General features: G+C 44.2%; 1 protein-coding gene across 4 annotated transcripts in view; it reads left to right on the top strand.

The window, feature by feature from the left end:
- Positions 1 to 3,757: 3,757 nt before the first annotated feature.
- Positions 3,758 to 6,000, top strand: part of CNTN5 (contactin 5) — a 661,723-nt gene continuing 659,480 nt past the window's right edge. Inside the window, exon 1 of one of the 4 annotated variants that reach the window (XM_074570954.1) lies at positions 3,758 to 4,082. The gene's annotated coding sequence lies outside the window, so the exon portion shown is untranslated. Of the gene's footprint in view, positions 4,249 to 6,000 lie in introns of all 4 variants that reach the window. The other 3 variants (XM_074570976.1, XM_074570986.1, XM_074570965.1) reach the window with 3 other exon arrangements.

Here is a 6,000-nt window from a genome sequence, read left to right as displayed (position 1 = left end):
GTACAGTTATGTACTAGAACGGGGCCAATCCAAAAACTAGGATTTGTCAAATACTGTCCTCCAGTTCTTGAAGGAACGTCTCATTATAAATGGGGAGGGGAAGAGGGAGAGAAGCTCTCATACGACTCTAAAGCTACACCCCCAGTGCTGTTGCAAACACAGATGTGGGGGAGAAATTTGTGCAGCCCAGAAAGCCAACTGCATCCTGGGCTGCATCAAAAGAAGCGTGGCCAGCAGGTCAAGGGAGGTGATTCTGCCCCTCTGCTCTGCTCTGGTGAGACCCCACCTGGAGTACTGCGTCCAGCTCTGGAGTCCTCAGCACAAGAAGGACATGGACCTGTTGTAATGGGTCCAGCAGAGGGCCACGAAGATGACCAGAGTGCTGGAGCGCCTCTGCTATGAGGACAGACTGAGAGAGTTGGGGTTGTTCAGCCTGGAGAAGAGAAGGCTCCAGGGAGACCTTATAGCGGCCTTCCAGTACCTAAGGGGGACCTACAGGAAAGATGGGGAGGGACTCTTGATCAGGGATCATAATGATAGGGAGAGGGGTAACGGTTTCAAACTGAAAGAAGGGAGATTTCGATTAGATATTAGGAAGAAATTCTTTACTGTGAGGGTGGTGAGACACTGGAACAGGTTGCCCAGGGAAGTTGTAGATGCCCCGTCCCTGGAAGTGTTCAAGGCCAGGCTGGATGGGGCGTTGCGCAGCCTGGTCTGGCGGGAGGTGTCCCTGCCCAGGGCAGGGGGGTAGGAACTAGATGATCTTTAAGGTCCCTTCCAACCCAAACCATTCTACGATTCTATGATAATTATTTTCTTCAAAATTTACTCCCTATCTTTTACTGATATTCTGCAACTGGTTAAGAAAGAACAGTGAAATATCCAAATAATAATGGTATTGCTCAGACAGCTCTCCATGTGGCAAAGAAAAAGAATACATTATGCTCTGCTTAAAAGAAGAAGAGGGACTGAATGAAAAGGGAAGATGTGCAAAACAAATAAGAGGAGAGCTCAGAAACAACTCAGACTCTGCAGATGTGCTGCATCTGTTTGCTTGCCCACTGGGGACACTGAGATAGAGAGATTAAGGCATTTATACGGAGATGGTTAGACAACTAGATCAGATAAGCAAAATGCAGCTAAGTTGACTTAAAGTCTATAGCAACGATAATACTGTAACAAAGGGGTGAATATAATTCACTGTCCATGAATTAAACATTGAACATAATGCCATAAACCATCTCCTGATCTTATAGCGATGGAGTAAACCCAGAACTGACCTTGCAAAGGACACACACAATCAAACGAAATTTTAACCTGTTTAAAAGCTGCATGCCACTTCTATTTCAAAGAAAGATAAAACTGGTACTCATACATATACAGCCCATTCCTAATTATATTAACAGAAAAGGTAAACATATGTCCTTGTAGAAATATTGCTGATGTGAAGCTAGAAAGAAGGCAGCAAACATAAAAAGTTGCAAATCAAAATAAATGCGTACCTTAACAGGAACTCTAAGTAAAAGTGAGCTAAAAGCAAAAATAATGTCGCCCAATGGGTATGGCATGTCTGCCTTGTAGTAGCCCTTAAAAATAATCCTGATCTGTAAACTTCACAAGGGAAGATGAAGGCCATAAAGGCCAGTCTCTATGACTTTAAAAAAAATCTCAATTTCTTTTAATTCCATCTCTACATGTAAAAACAAGTAACCAATGAAAGTCACCACAAGTAATTCCTCAGTATTGTCATAAAAAATTATGTATGTATGTAAAAAAATACATTTATTAGCAAAAATGCTTCTGGCTTTAACATTCACTTTGGAAATACTGAGAAATGGAGTCTCCTAAGTTATTCATAAGATCAGAATTAATGCAGTCACTATTCCTGGCTTCTGATTAAATGCTGTCTTGTAACCTAGTAACACTGGAAATAATGACCAGATGATAATTTTCTCAAATTGAGTCAATGAAGAGAAGGTCTGATATGTCACGTTGCACCATTACTTCCCCAACAGAAATACGCCTAGAGATCCTTCCATGGTTGTGGAGACCATCTTCTTCTGTGTTTGTATGGGACCCTGTACGCAGACAAAGTCCATTTCTAAGGATGGCTTCATTCTCCCTCTTTCACTGTGATAGTTAAGACAGTGATAGATGGTCATGAAGAAACAGTAATTTGCAATTTTAGAATAATGAAAAAAGGAATTGAGAGTGAGGGGGTTTTCTTCAACTCATCCTCACAGATATTAGTGGACAGAATTCATTCAATGTGATGTTAAGCTGTAAATCCTCTGACAGAATTCCATATAGTATACAAGACCACAAGTGTATAAAACTGTCTCACTCATCACTGATAACTTATCTTGCTAGAGGCTTCAATACAAAAGACAAGCAAAAGACACCGAGAAAAACCCCCACATTCTTATTGCCAAGATTTAAGACAAGAGTTGTGTAAGAACCCCCAGCAAATTCCAAAATGAAACAATTCCTCTTCCCTGTGAATCTAAAACAAATACAGGACCATTTCTAAAAATTAATCAGAAAATACCTGGGATAGGAAAATAAATAACTAAATAAAAAGCCAAATTAGTAAAGAAAAATGCACACACACACATATTTGTACACCACACAGGTTCAGAAAGCATAAACCATTGAAATGGAGTCACTTGAAGTAGAGAAAAATCTCGTGGAATAGACAGTAGACAACAGTTACTCAGTTAATGCGTAAGTTAAAAAAAAAAAAAGACATAATTACTTGCGGAAGGAAAAAAAAGGCAAAAAATAATAAAGAAAGGAAAGAAAAGTATAGAAGGACAGAGAAGCATTAAATGTTAAAGCAGAAAGTTGTCATTGCCACGAGAAAAAAAAAAAAAAAAAAAGAAAAGAAGGATTAAAATCCGGCTGTCTCCCGCGGGTAGCCATTAGCGGCGCCGGGCGGGAGCGCGCACCGCGTCTCGGGATGCGCACGGAGGGGCCGAGGCACAGGGAAAAGGCGGACGGGAACGCGCGGCGCCGCCAGCTCCGGCCGCGCTCCGCACCCGCGCGGGGCCGGGCGCGCAGCGGCCGCGGGGGCGGTGCTGGGGGCGGGGGGCGGCTGCGCGGCCCGCGCGGTGCCGGCGCAGGGGCGGAACGGGGCGGGAAGCGGTGTCGTGTGTTGGAGCGGAGGGATGGCGGGGAAGGGACGAGGGAGGGATGGAGCTGCCGGCGCCGGGGGGGGTTGTTTTCCAGTCAACAGCCGCTGCGGTATAAAGGCGGAGGTTGCGCGGGTGCGGAGCAGGCAGCAGAGGCGGTTCTGCAGGGCGCGGAGGGATGGGAGGGTCGGTCATCACCGCTGGAGGCGAATAAAATGCATTTTAAGGAAAAAAAAAAATCTAGCTGGAAGGAGGGTGGGAGGGAGAGGATGGGGGCAGAAAGTGGTTTGTGGGGGCAGCTGGTGGCTTGGGTTAGAGGGGAGCGGCACACGAGGGGAGAGCGCTCCTCAGGTCGCCCTTTTGCCTTCACGCTCCAGGGCAGAGGAGTGGGGAAGAGGAGAAAACCGGGGAGGAAGGCGGCGAGGAGGAGGAATGGGGAGGGGGATCCTTGTACGCTTAGGGGTAGGGGAGAGCCGCGGTGTGATGCGGCACACACATCAAAACACACACGCATCAGACACGCACACCCCACCACATCCAGCCGGGGGCGGGCAGAGCCGCCACCGCCCCCCCGGGAGCGGCCGGGGGAGGTGCCTCGGTCCCCCCCGCCGGGGAGGGGGCACGGCGGGGCCGGGAGGGGCTGGCGGGAGCTGCCGGCGCGGATACCTTCACCTGGGGCTCTTCATCAGTGAGCCAGGCGAGGAGGAGGAGGAGGAGGAGGAGCAGGAGAGGCGGTCGGGTCTGGAGAACTACCGCTGGATGGTTTAAAAAATTAAAAAAAAAAAAAAAGGGGGAGGAAAAACAAAAAATAAAAAAAAAAAGCCCCAACTCTGCAATCCTCTGCTCCCCACAGGCTCAGCACCATAAGGGACTGCTATATTTGAGGCTGTCAGGAGGATGGGAGAGAGAGCCTGAGAGTCGGGGCGGGCGAGAGGCGGTGGCACAGCAGCGGTAAGTGTCTTCGCCGTTCCCCCCGCCCAGGCACCGCTTCCCCGGGTCAGGCTGCGGAGTGTGTGCAGGTTATTTGTCGTTAATGTCCATCGCGGCATCTCCGTGAGCGGTCTGCTGTGAAGCCAGCGGTGGTGAGAGAGATCCCGTGTTCGGGCTCCTGCTCCAGGTTTATCTGTTTTGCCTTTTTTGTTGTTGTTGTTGTTGTTGTTTTGAATCCTAACGTTGAAATTGCTGTCATAATTGAGCGGAAAAGTTGAAGCAGAAATTACTGTGATCTGCTGTATATGCTTTCTGTCATTTAACTAGCTAGCAAACTACTGCAGTGAATGAGTTGTGAAGGGAGGTGTGGGGCTTTTAGAACAAATACGTACTCCAGAGAAAGAATGCCTATTTTAATAAGCAATTTTTTATGCTTTGGGAGAGCTACCGTGCTAATGCTTGAGGGTGAAACAAAATAACCTAGCGTATTGAGTTTATAGTGATGCACTAAAAGTTGTGTTTGTTATGAAGTTCAGAATGGTACTTGGCTTTGGGATAAACAATTATCTCCTGAATTAGAAAAGTACGGTGCCTGGACTGTTCTCCTTTGCTGACAGGCAGAGGAGATGGAATTACATAAAGATGCACTGATTTTTCCTCTCTGATATGAGGACAGTGGATAAGACTATGTGGAATGTCTATGAGCTGGCAAGAAGATGAACTGAGAGTTATATCTGTAACACTGAGCATGAAACCGTGTTTTTAAGATTTTTATCTCAGAGGAAAAATCGGCATTCATTACTGTATCTGTACTTCTTCAGATGTTTAGTTTCATTCCTGTTGAGCACAGAAACTTCATAAAACAGAAGTTACACAAGATGGTGTGATGTGACTGCTCAGGATTAAAGTATTCTACGTGTTGCAATATTTCAGAAATTTAACATAACATTTTTGCAAAGTTTGTTCATTTTTTTTAATTTAAAAATTTATACTTTCCTTGAATGACACATTTTCAGTGATGTTTTTTAATGAAGAACCTGATGCCAAATTTTTCTAAGGAGTTACAGCATTCCCCTAGTCTTCAGTGAGCTTTGGATCAGACCTTAAAGTTTGAAACTACAAATAAATTACATGCTCACTGTTAGCCAAAAACTAAGGGGGATTCCTGATAATTAAAATTTGGATGACATTTTCCAATTAATAAAAGCGCAATTAATTATTGCTGAGTTATATTAGAACTCCTTCAGCGGTACTTTATGGCAATCAATATTAACGCAAAATCAGTTCATCGTGATTAATATTATTACAGGGGATATCAAAAGAATTAGCAATAATTGGGCCATTACTTTAAAGTGCTATAAAAATATCTATTAGAATTTGTAAAAATAGATTTTCATAAATTGCTTTTAATTATTCTAGCATTTATCTGCAAAGTTTCAAATAAAAAAACTCCAACAAACAAAAACCCAAACCCTTTTCAGTGTCTGTCTTGTTGGGAGGGAAGACACTTGTTTACTAGCATGAGGTGTACTAAAAGGAAGACAGAAAACTGGGATGTGAACTATAGTAAGTAACTGAGGAATATTTCATGTACAGTGGCCCTCTGTGGCAATATACTTTTAACTATGTGAATGATTAAGAGATGTGGTTAAGAAGACGAAGTCCTGGAAGACAAAAAATATATAAAAGAAGGAGGATGAAGTGTGACATGTTCTTGAAGGTGATCACAGCTAAATAGCTTTAAAAGTGGACTATTCAACATGCAGTTCTTCTGTTTCATACACTTAGAAAGCAAATGCCCGTGGAAAAAGTCAGAACTAGCAGAGCGTGACATAAAAGTGTGAAGATAGCTACAGATGGTCTGGAGACTAAGAGTGCAGATTTTAGGTTTGTTGGTCAATATGAAGCTGAAGGTCATGCGTTGAATTCTAGGTTAAAC

This window comes from Larus michahellis, chromosome 1 (assembly GCF_964199755.1).
Source record: "Larus michahellis chromosome 1, bLarMic1.1, whole genome shotgun sequence".
In the NCBI taxonomy this organism is placed as follows: domain Eukaryota; kingdom Metazoa; phylum Chordata; class Aves; order Charadriiformes; family Laridae; genus Larus; species Larus michahellis.
The sequence above is the reverse complement of the archived record's forward strand: the minus strand, read 5'-3'. Positions and strand labels throughout refer to the sequence as shown.